An 11455-nucleotide genomic window follows, 5' to 3' on the forward strand; every position below is an offset into this window, starting at 1 on the left:
AAATATGTTGTTTTATTGTTAGAATATCCTTACAGTAAAAGCTGAAACTTGCTCCAGTCCATTCTTTTTCTTTCTGAGTGTGATTTTGTGCTTTTCTTGTTTGCCTTGCTAGTTCCTTTTTCGTGGTGGAATTGGAGTTGTTGCAAGCATGTCAGCTGGTAAAATGAATGTCTGATGTCTACGTTGGAGGACTCAGCTATGTCAAGAGGGAAGAGCATATATAATACTGTACTTTGGGTATGTGTACATGCACTTTATTGACTTTTGAGGTTAATAGTTGAAATGGCATGCTATGTAATTAATATGTTCTCTATTGGAAAGGTATATACGGATCTTCATGTATCCATCCGATTCTTGTGACCTGATACAACCTGCCATGATGTTTCCATCCTGAGACCAGCATCGCATGTCTGTGTATATTTCAGCTCAAAAATGATGTTTTATTATTAGAATATGCTTACAGTAAAAGCTTAAACTTGCTACAGTCCATCCTTTCATTTTCTTTCTTTATGTTACCTTGTACTTTTCTTGTTTGCCAGGTTAGTTCTTGTTTTGTGGTCAATCTGGAATTGCTGCTGCAAGGGTGTTGGTAGTGGAATTAATTTCTCAGATTACTATGCTGGAGGACTCGGCCATGTCAGTAAGGAAGAGCCTACCTACTACTTCAGGTATGTGTGCATGGAATTTATTTTGTTCTGAAGTTAACACATTGAGGTCGGAGGCAGTATGTCATATGTGTTGTGTCATTTATTGCGGAGAAAAAAGCCCAAATGGCGCACGTTCTCTGGTTTCCATTGTTGTTACTCATGAAGAAACGTAACACCCACTACACAAAAAAAGGCAATAAATCACGTCCTAGTAATTACCGAGGAATTTTTTTGCTGGATATGACTTATAAGATTTTTTCTAAGATTTTATATTCCAGAATTCATGAACAACTTGATAGTGAATTTGGTGAATATCAAGGTGGTTTTCTTCCAAGACAAAACTGCCCAGATCAAATTATCAGTCTCAAATGGATTATAAAACATCAAAGGATTAGGCGCAAAAATTTAATGGTCACTTTTGTTGATTTTCAAAAAGCTTATGATAGTATCCATCGTAAATCATTATTGCATATCCTTACTGAATTTGGTTTACATCAGAAACTTGTTAACCTTATTGTGGTGACTCTTAGAAATACAAAATCTAGAGTTAGGTTCAGAAATGTATTCTCTGAGCCATTTGAAATTCATACTGGTCTTCGACAGGGATATGGATTATCCCCGTTGTTGTTTAATTGTGTGCTGGAAAAAATTATGCGTGAATGGAATAAGTTACGCCCACCGACTGTTAAGATTGGAATAAATATTTGATTAAGTTATGTCACATTTGCTGATTATTTAGCATTATTAGAAAATAGTATTGAAGAAGCAAAATTTTAAGTGGAGGAATTGGAACGATTAGCATTGAAGGTTGGGTTAAAAATTTCTTTTGGGAAAACAGAAATGATGCCATCTTTCCAAGTTGACACTTCACATATTATATTAAATAATACTCAGAAAATAAAGGTTGTAGACAAATTTAAATATCTTGGTGAGATTATAACTTGGAATGCTAACGAAAAAGCATCCATAGATAGTAGAACTCAAAAATTGAGACGGGCACAACAAATTACCTGGCCGAGTTACAAGAAACAATCTCTTTTGATTAATGCTAAATTTTGACATAATTACTCCGTCGTTAAGCCAGAAGCAACATATGCAAGTGAAAGATTATTTAAACTGAATATCCAATCAACAACAGACAACTGCAGAAAATTGATAGAAGAATTCTTCAGACAATAATTGTATAAAAAACACCAGATTGATGGCCAGTAGAGACTTTTGCCAAAGTCAGTACTTTACAAGGAAAGTGAATCGATCATTGACACGATGTGAAAACGGAGGATTGCATTCTTTGGACACATATGCCACTTACCAAATACTAGACTCCTGAAACAACTTTTGATTTCTTTTGGAATAGTAAAACAAAAAACACATGGTTTAAAGAAATACAAATGGATTTAGATGAATGAAAATTACTAAAGATCATATTGAAAACAGAGAATGGAAACGGATTCTAAATAACAAGTACACAAGACTATCACTAAAAATATTGCAGTGTAAGCAATATGTTATATCGGCAGAAGAACGGTCCTCAAGATCATCCAGAATGAAGAAGTTTTCGGAAAGGAAAAAGTTGTCAAGTGTTAAAAGCTGAACTTATTCTTTGAAGACTTTATTGTATAAGGTTTAATTATGGATCTCCAACGTGGGTGTAAGCAGTGTAAATACATAAAAAACATAATATGTGCATTGATCGGACTGCAGTTTAAGAAAATTTGTTTGTCCAACCCTTGTCCCGTTTCTCTACAGGGTTGGTTATGAGGTGAGATGAATCTGTTGTGGCGGGTTTTTATGACCGCATGCCCTTTGTGATGTCAAAACTCATCAGGGGTGTTAATGAGATTAAATTAATGACGTGATATGTTATAGTAGAGAGAGAGTGAAACCCGGTGCCAGCACATAGCCTGCTCCTGTTGAATAGCACCAAGGAGTCTGCTTAAGGCTTAACGTCCCCGTCCGATGGACGAATCACCATCAGCAGCGTCATATGCCCTTACTCCATATGAGCACTGCGGAGAGTTTTGGAATTTTATTCAGGCTTTTGGCACGCAGTCTAGTGATTATAAATTGTATACCACCACCTCCCGTACCCTGCCAGCCAACATTCTGATGGTGAACTTTTTTTGACCAGCGGGACTCGAACCGACTAACCACGGTGTCAGACCGTTTAGACTTCAGCACCTTAATGATCATGGTCACCAGGCAGGCTGCAGTTTAAGAAAGTATTAACTCAAATATACTGGAATAAAAAATTACTGAAGTTCAAAACTAGTATTTACTGGTAATTTTAAAATATGAAATTAGTGATATATTGTCAGTCGAGACCATAAAAATGTATGAAAGTAAACAAGACCTCAATGTGTTAATAGCTGAAATGGTATTGCCTTGTAATTAATATGATTTGTAATAAAAAAAGGATATGCAGGTCTCTATGTATCCATCCATACGATACCTGCTACGACCTGCCATGATGTTTCCATCCCAGGACCAGCATTTCATGTCCAAGTATGTTTCAGCACAAAAATATTGTTATTATTGTTAGAATATCCTTACAGTAAAAGTTGATACTTGCTACAGTCCATTCTTTTTCTTTCTGAGTGTGATTTTGTGCTTTTCTTATTTGCCTGGCTAGTTCTCTTTTCGTGATGGTTTTGGGGTTGCTGCAAGGATGTCGGCTGGTAAAATGAATGTCTGATGTCTATGGTGGTGGACACAGCTGTGTCAAGAAGGAAGAGCCTGCGTAATACTTGGGGAATGTCTGATGTCTATGGTGGTGGACACAGCTGTGTCAAGAAGGAAGAGCCTGCGTAATACTTGGGAATGTCTGATGTCTATAGTGGAGGACACAGCTGTGTCAAGAAGGAAGAGCCTGCGTAATACTTGGGGAATGTCCGATGTCTATGGTGGTGGACACAGCTGTGTCAAGAAGGAAGAGCCTGCGTAATACTTGGGGAATGTCTGATGTCTATAGTGGAGGACACAGCTGTGTCAAGAAGGAAGAGCCTGCGTAATACTTGGGGAATGTCTGATGTCTATGGTGGAGGACACAGCTGTGTCAAGAAGAGCCTACGTAATACTTGCGGTATGTGTACATGCACTTTATTGACTTTTGAGGTTAATAACTGAAATGCTGAAGGTGAGATGGGTAGATAGAATCATGAATGAGGAGATACGGAATCAAATTGGTTAGAGGAGATCAATTTGGCTAAATTTGGCCAGAAGAAGAGAGAGAATGATAGGGCACATCTTAAGACACCCAGGACTTGTACAGTTGGGTTTTTTTTTTTTTCCCCCCTAGTTGCTTTACGTCGCACCGACACAGATAGGTCTTATGGCGACGATGGAACAGGAAAGGCCTAGGAATGGGAAGGAAGCGGCCATGGCCTTAATTAAGGTACAGCCCCAGCATTTGCCTGGTGTGAAAATGGGAAACCACGGAAAACCATCTTCAGGGCTGCTGACAGTGGGGTTTGAACCCACTATCTCCCGGATGCGAGCTCATAGCTGCGTGGTCCTAACCGCATGGCCAACTCACCCGGTACAGTTGGTTTTTGAGGGAAGTGTAGGTGGTAAGAACAGTAGGGGCATACCAAGATACGAATATGACAAACAGATTAGACCAGATATAGGATGTAGTAGTTATGTAGAAATGAAAAGGTTAGCACAGGACAGGGTGACATGGAGAGTTGTATCAAACCAGTCTTTGGACTGATGACTCAAACAACAACAGCTGAAATGGCATGCCATGTAATTAATATGATTTGTAATGAAAAGGATATACGGACTGTTGTATCCATCCGATTCCTGTGACTTGATACTACTTGCTGTGAATTTTCCCTCCCAAGACCTGCAGCATCGTATGTCTATTTCAGCTCAAAAATTATGGTTTTTTTTTTTTTTTTTTTGAATATCCATACAGTAACAGATGAATCTTGCTGCCTTCCATTCTTTCGGAAATGACCATGTTCTTTTCTTGTTTGCCTGCCTAGTTCTCGTTTTGTGGATTTGGAACAACTGCTGCAAGGATGTTGGCTGGTAGAATTAATCTATCTGATGTCTGTACTGGAAGACTCAGTCGTGTTAAGAAGGAAGAGCCTACGTAATACATTGGATATGTGTACAGGCACTTTATTGATTTTTGAGGTTAATAAGTGAAATGACAAGCCATGTACAATAAAACCTTGTTAAGAATTAACTGCAGGGGACAGCCAAAAGAAACGTGTTAATCGAGAAAACATACTACTGAATATATGAATAAAAACTATCCAACAGTTATATGGAAACACTAGATATGATTGTTTTCAGACATGAGAGCATTTTACGTCGTGTATCTGTGGCACAGTGGAAACTATATCTGCCATTTCTAAAAATGAGTGGGAAGTTTAAAAGGTGTGAAAGACACGAGAGAACAAATATTGAAACCTTTTCCGCTGGGGTTATAAGATAACAGGTGCACTGAATGGTGTGAAAAACACCAAACAACAAATATGAAAAGATGTACACAGGAGCCAATAAATATATCATAGTATTATCGCAGATAACACTCTTTCTAAAACAAATGTTAGTAGCAGCCTTTTATTTCGGAGCAGTGGGTTGTTAAAATTATTTTTTGGTCACAATCTTAGATGGTGAATTGAACTATGTGCGACCAGGAGGAATGACTTTGGCTGCCATTTTGAATAAACTTCGACCAACTCCAGCGATCGAGTCGAAACTCGAAGGTGCAACTTCAACATTCGTGACCTCTACACGCTTAAGATGTGTTCATCAGTCCACTTTATGACAGTTTTAATTTTGTCTTCATTAGTATGGAATTTCATGACTTTTTCAGTATCCATAATTAGGATATTACAAGACAAATATGCACCACGGTAGTCAACTTGATGATGTTCCTAATTCAGATATAGGCTCCTGTATCACACGGCAAATATTTGCGACACTTCACTGTACCACTCAACACAAAATAAATTTCCAACTTTTGAATGAAATGAGAAATACAAGTATGAATAGGCTCATGCTGTTATTCATCAATCTCTTTGCTAACCTGCAAGCAAAACTGATCATTCCTGAGGCTAACGGCTTGCTGCCCGAAGGTGCAACTTATCCTGTGAAGTTCAGGAATATAAAGCCTTTTCCCATAATCACACAACGGTGGGGACTGCTCTTACCCGAGTTGGAAATCCCGTTTCTTTCACAAAGGATAACAAAAAATGTTTTCAGGGCTAGGAAAAATGTGAACGTACTAAGCGGTAACAGCGAAAATTTTTGATTCGATAAATGAGGTATTTTTATATAGATCTAATACAATGAGAATTGGGACTTCGAATTTACAACGTGCTAAGTGGGAAAAACATGTTAGTGAGGAACGCACTGATGAGGTTTCACTGTAATTCATATGATTTGCAATGAAAAGGTATATATGGGTCTTTATATATCCATCTGATTCCGGTGACCTGATACTACCTGTCGCGAATTTTCACTCCCATGATCTGCATGACATGTCTAAGTATATTTCAGCTCAGAATGTTTTTATTTTTTGTTTTTTGTTAGAATATCCTTACAGTAAGAGTCAAAACTTGTTACAGTCCATTCTTTCTGAAGTTACCATGTTCTTTTCTTGTTTACTGACTAGTTCTTAATTCATGGTCAAATTTGGAATTGCTGCTGTAGGGATGTTGGTGGTAGAATTAATCTCTGATTACTCTGCTGGAGGACTCAGCCATATCAAGAGGGCAGAGCCTACGTAATACTTCGGGTATGTGTACATGGATTTCATTGAGTTTTGAGGTTAACACGTTGAGATTGAATGCAATATGCCATATGGGATGTGTAATTTATTGCGGAGAATGAAGCCCGCGTGGCACACAGTCCCTTGTTTTCATTATGTTATTATCATATATCATGACGATGCAGGATTCGAGACTTCTGAAACAACTAGTACAACACAATCTTGTCTCAAAAAATACCACAACAGGGTGTAAATGGATCAGAGAAGTAACAGAGGATCTGAAAGAAATAAGCCTTACACCAGAAGACACCACAAATAAGATAAAATTGAATACAGAACTCAAGAATACAAACCTCCGCTTTACCCTTACACGAAACAAACCAACAGCACGCATATTTTCAACCGAGAAAGGGCACGAAGATCGGAGCATCTAAAGAAATACTGGGAGGACCGCGAAGCCCGAACAATCCTTCAAAGAGACCTGAACGATGGACTGACTAAAGTGATCCTATGCAGTCATAAAAGAAGAAAAAGAAGAAGAAAGAAATACACTATGTGCGTTGATCGACACTGCAGTTTAAGAAATTATGAACTCAAATATAGTAAAATTAAAAAAAAATTACTTAAGTTCAAAACTAGTATTTAATATTAAAATCCGAAATTAATAAAAAAATGGTCAGTCGGGAGGATAAAAATATATGAAAGTAAACAAGACCTCAGTATATTAATAGCTGAAATAGTATTGCCTTGTAATTAATATGATTCGCAATGAAAAAGTATATGCAGGTCTCTATGTATCCATCCAATTCTTGTGACCTAATACAACCTGCCATGATGTTTCCATCCCGGGACCAGCATTTCATGTCCAAGTATATTTCAGCTCAAAAATGTTTTATTGTTAGAATATCCTTACAGCAAAAGCTGAAACTTGTTACAGTCCATTCTTTCTTTTTCTTTCTGAATGTGATTTTGTGCTTTTCTTGTTTGCCTGCCTAGTTCTCTTTTCATGGTGGATTTGGGGTTGCTGGAAGCATGTCGGCTGGTAAAATGAATGTCTGATATCTACGTTGGAGGACTCAGCTATGTCAAGAGGGAAGAGCCTATGTAATACCTTGGGTATGTGTACATGCACTTTATTGACTTTTGAGGTTGATAGGTGAAATGGAATGCCATGTAATTAATATGATTTGTAATAACAAGAGATATATGGGTCTTTATGTATCCATCTGATTCCTGTGACCTGATACTATCTGCCGTGAATTTTCCCTCATGAGACCTGCATCGCATGTCTGTTTCAGCTCTTTTTTGTTTGTTTGTTTGTTTGTTTGTTTGTTTGTTTGTTTGTTAGAATATCCTTACAGTAAAAGTTGAAACTTGCTGCAGTCCATTCTTTCTGAAGTGACCTTGTTGTTTTCTTGTTTGGCTGACTAGTTCTCATTTCGTGCGTTTGGGACGACTGCTGCAATGATGTTGTCAGGTAGAATTAATCTATCAGATGTCTATGCTGGAGAACTCAATCATGTCAAGAAGGAAGAGCCTATCAAATATTTTGGGTATGTGTGCTTGTATTTTATGCCTTTGCTTGCGAGCACTAGTTTTTTCAGTGCACTGTGTTTTCTGGTATGGGCTAGAGCAATTATGTTGCTTTCATTGACCTGTCTGTCTTACCGTTGGCTTTGACAATATGAAAGTGACTGAGGTATGAGCAGTGCTAGTAATTCCATTCCTTGTGGAGCCAGTCCCTGCTATGAATGGTGCAAAAATGTTGCTCATATTGTCAGTTGGTGCATGCATTTCAGTGGGCTTGGTAGACTGATATGTAATAGCAACTTCTTGCTCAGTGAGGAAAGCAATAGAAAACTACCTCACTCCTCATTTCCTGAGTGCACTTCTAAGGTGATGCCTAGGCCATCTATGACAGCTAATGGTGGGGCTGTTGAGGATTCAACCTGCCTCCGGGCTGAGGACTAAGCATACATGCATTCTATTGACTTTCAAGGTTAACAGCTGAAATGGCATTGCTGTGTAATTAACACACTGGTGACGGGCCCTGAGAATTCTTGTAGTTTCTCGGCCGACCCCACGTTACGGGCTACGAGAATTCTTGTTCTTGAATAATCATCATCATCATCATCATCATCATCATCATCATCATCATCATCATCATTTTACAGTTCCAGTTTCCCGGGTACTGCTGGCAAGCCTCTTCCATTCTGTCTTATTGAGATACGTTCTGTTGTCAATGACGTCCTTCATTGTCCTTCCCCGATCTGCAATGTCCATCTTTACGATGTCCATCCAGTGAGTTCTTGGTCTTCCCACCATCTGTTTCCCTGCGACATGTCTCTCCAAGTTAATATATGCTGTCCTTGTTGGATCCATCGTCATTACATGCCCAAACCACCTCAGTCTGGACATGCTGATCCAATCTAACAATGATGTATCAATCCCAGATTCCTTCCTAACCACATCATTCTTCAACTTGTCCAGTTTGGTTTTTTGAATTGTGGACCTAAGTAACTTCATCTCGGATGCCTGCAACTTTGATGAGTCTTTCTTAGTGAGGGTACAGGTTTCAATACCATAGGTGAAGATTGGTGTGAAGTACTGATTGAACATCATCAGCTTTGATTTTTTGGTACTTTGGGATACCAGAGGAGTGTTCGTACTTGCTGGTAAAAGTGAGTGCTCTTCTGCACTCTTATTTGCCACCTCCTTTACGGCTAGTGTATCTCGAGATATTACATTGCTGAGGTATGTAAAGCTCTCCACACTTTCTAGTGGATGGTTTCCCAGCATGATGTTCGCTGGTCGTCCCTCTCTGTTTATTGCCATCACTACTGTTTTGGGTTCGCTTATCTTGAGATTGAACCCCTGGAACTTTACCTTCCATTCATTGAGTCTCGACTGTACTTGTTCCTCAGTTTCTCCCCAGATCATAAGATCATCAGCGAAGGCCATTGCATTTAGTTCACCAGAGGTTTTCTTGATATCATCCATGATGGTGATAAACAATAATGGGGATAGTGCACTGCCTTGCTGGACTCCACTTTCGGTCTTGAACCGGGATGAATGTCCGTCACCCAATCACACACAGCTGGTACAGTTCTCATACAGCATCTGATCCTCACCAGTCCCTCTGGCACATTCCTTTTTATCAGGCATTCCCATATCTTCTCTCCTGCAATGCTGTCATATGCCTTCTCAGTGTCAAGGAAAACTATAAACAGATCTTTGCCTTTTTCCCAATATTTTTACATTAACATACGGACACTGAAGATTAGGTCTGTTGTGAATCTGTTAGGCCTGAAGCCATACTGTTCCTCTTCAAACTGTGGCTCTAAGATGACTTGCAATCTGTTTGGAAGTGAAAAGTAAAGGTAAATGGATTTACATGATGTACAGAACTTTTACGCAGAAATATCATTACTTAACACATGTAAAGTATTTTTAACGCCTTACCAAAAGACAGACAGACTACCACATCTATCACGTGTCCTTGGTGTTTACCTTACCTCCCAGGTTATTTGAGATAGGGTATAGTTACCTGAAGGTATCAATGAATAATTTCAAAATTACTGATGGAATTTTATTCATATGTTTGTGAAACCTCATGCCATGTCATAAAGTTTTAGGCCTAGCCATCAAACTTCGCCCCATGCACTCTCATTAAATGTTAAACAATTAATTTATTGAAACCACCTATTCAATACTAGTAAAGTCTTCAGGACTATAACATTATATTAAGTTTAAGTATGGTACATGTTTCGCCTTTTATTGCAGGCATCGTCAGCCATGAATTCTAACTCCAAGTCAGAGAATTCATGGCTGACGATACCTTCAATGACATGTGAAACATGTACCATACTTAAACTTAATATAATGACAATGTTAAAGTCCTAAAGACTTTACTAGTATTGAATAGGTGGTTTCAACAAATTAATTGTTTAACATTTAATCATTGAATTTCAATACGGTCAAAATTAAAGTAATCACTTGTAACCATGCACTCACTTCGCTCGTCTGGCGGTAAATGTGACGTTTTTGTTTTAATGTTCACAGATGTGACGTAGTCGCCATGGAGGTGTACAACAGTGCATTTCTGCTTGTTACGATCACTCATCGCCTGACCCAGTTGCAACCTATATACCCATTACACTGCAGCTGTTGTCATAACATTCTCCAAACCGTAGGTTGTGGACTGGCCAGCTTGAAACTTGCTCTAGGTGTAGACTTCTTTGGACTTCGTGCATACATTCCCTTTCCTTTCTCTCGGTGTGCCACACAACCTGTTTTCACGAATCGATCATACCATGCTTTGATGGTATACTTTGTATGGTAATTTGCGAATTTGTTTCATGAAACCACAGATAACATGGCATGCGCTACTCACCGTTGTATACCCCCACGATGACTGTGTCGTGTTTTCCGCCAGACAAGTGAAGAGAGTGCATGGAACAAAGTCTGTCGGATCATTTTATGTTATATGTGTGTGAATAAGCGTACAAATAACTATTAGTTACGTTCATCTTTTTTTATATTTTACAGCGCTGTGCCAGATGTTCTGCGTTCTGCTCAAAAGATGGGAGAGAGCCTTGAACATTTTAAAGAGGTATGAATTCCGTCTGCTTTACCATCTCCTGGAGAAATAGAAGATGTTGATGATGAGGATAAGACATGGCAACAGCTGCCATCTATGGGTAAGTTTTTTTAGCACTTAAAAATGAGATATGACTGCATAGTTGAACTCTGAAGTATCTACACATTGTCCCTTGAGTGTGGTAGATTTCTATGTATATAAGATAACTAACTTACCTGAGCTGAGCTATGTGTAGGGAGATAATATGGGACAGAATGTATAATATTCAGTCGCTATATGCAAATTTCTATTTTTTAAACCATAATACAGTAGGAACACACATTCTTCTTTAATTTAAGAGCATTAACCCCTTCTGTTGGCAATGTTTGCTCACAGCTGACATTGTTCCTCAAGGTCTTCTCTGACAGTGTCCAAAAATATCATGTGAGTTCTCTTCTGCCATTCCTGTTATGGGAGATCTTCATTCTACATAACAGAGAT

The 11455-nt window shown here is 38.6% G+C and overlaps 1 long non-coding RNA gene across 1 annotated transcript; it reads left to right on the top strand.

The window, feature by feature from the left end:
- Positions 1-3546: 3546 nt before the first annotated feature.
- LOC136884890 (uncharacterized) lies at positions 3547-11068 on the top strand. The gene is made up of 4 exons (XR_010861432.2): positions 3547-3729; positions 7372-7491; positions 7807-7928; positions 10924-11068. It is a non-coding gene; the product is annotated as an uncharacterized lncRNA (long non-coding RNA).
- Positions 11069-11455: the final 387 nt, after the last annotated feature.

The sequence above is a fragment of the Anabrus simplex genome, chromosome 13 (genome assembly GCF_040414725.1).
Source record: "Anabrus simplex isolate iqAnaSimp1 chromosome 13, ASM4041472v1, whole genome shotgun sequence".
Lineage (NCBI taxonomy): Eukaryota > Metazoa > Arthropoda > Insecta > Orthoptera > Tettigoniidae > Anabrus > Anabrus simplex.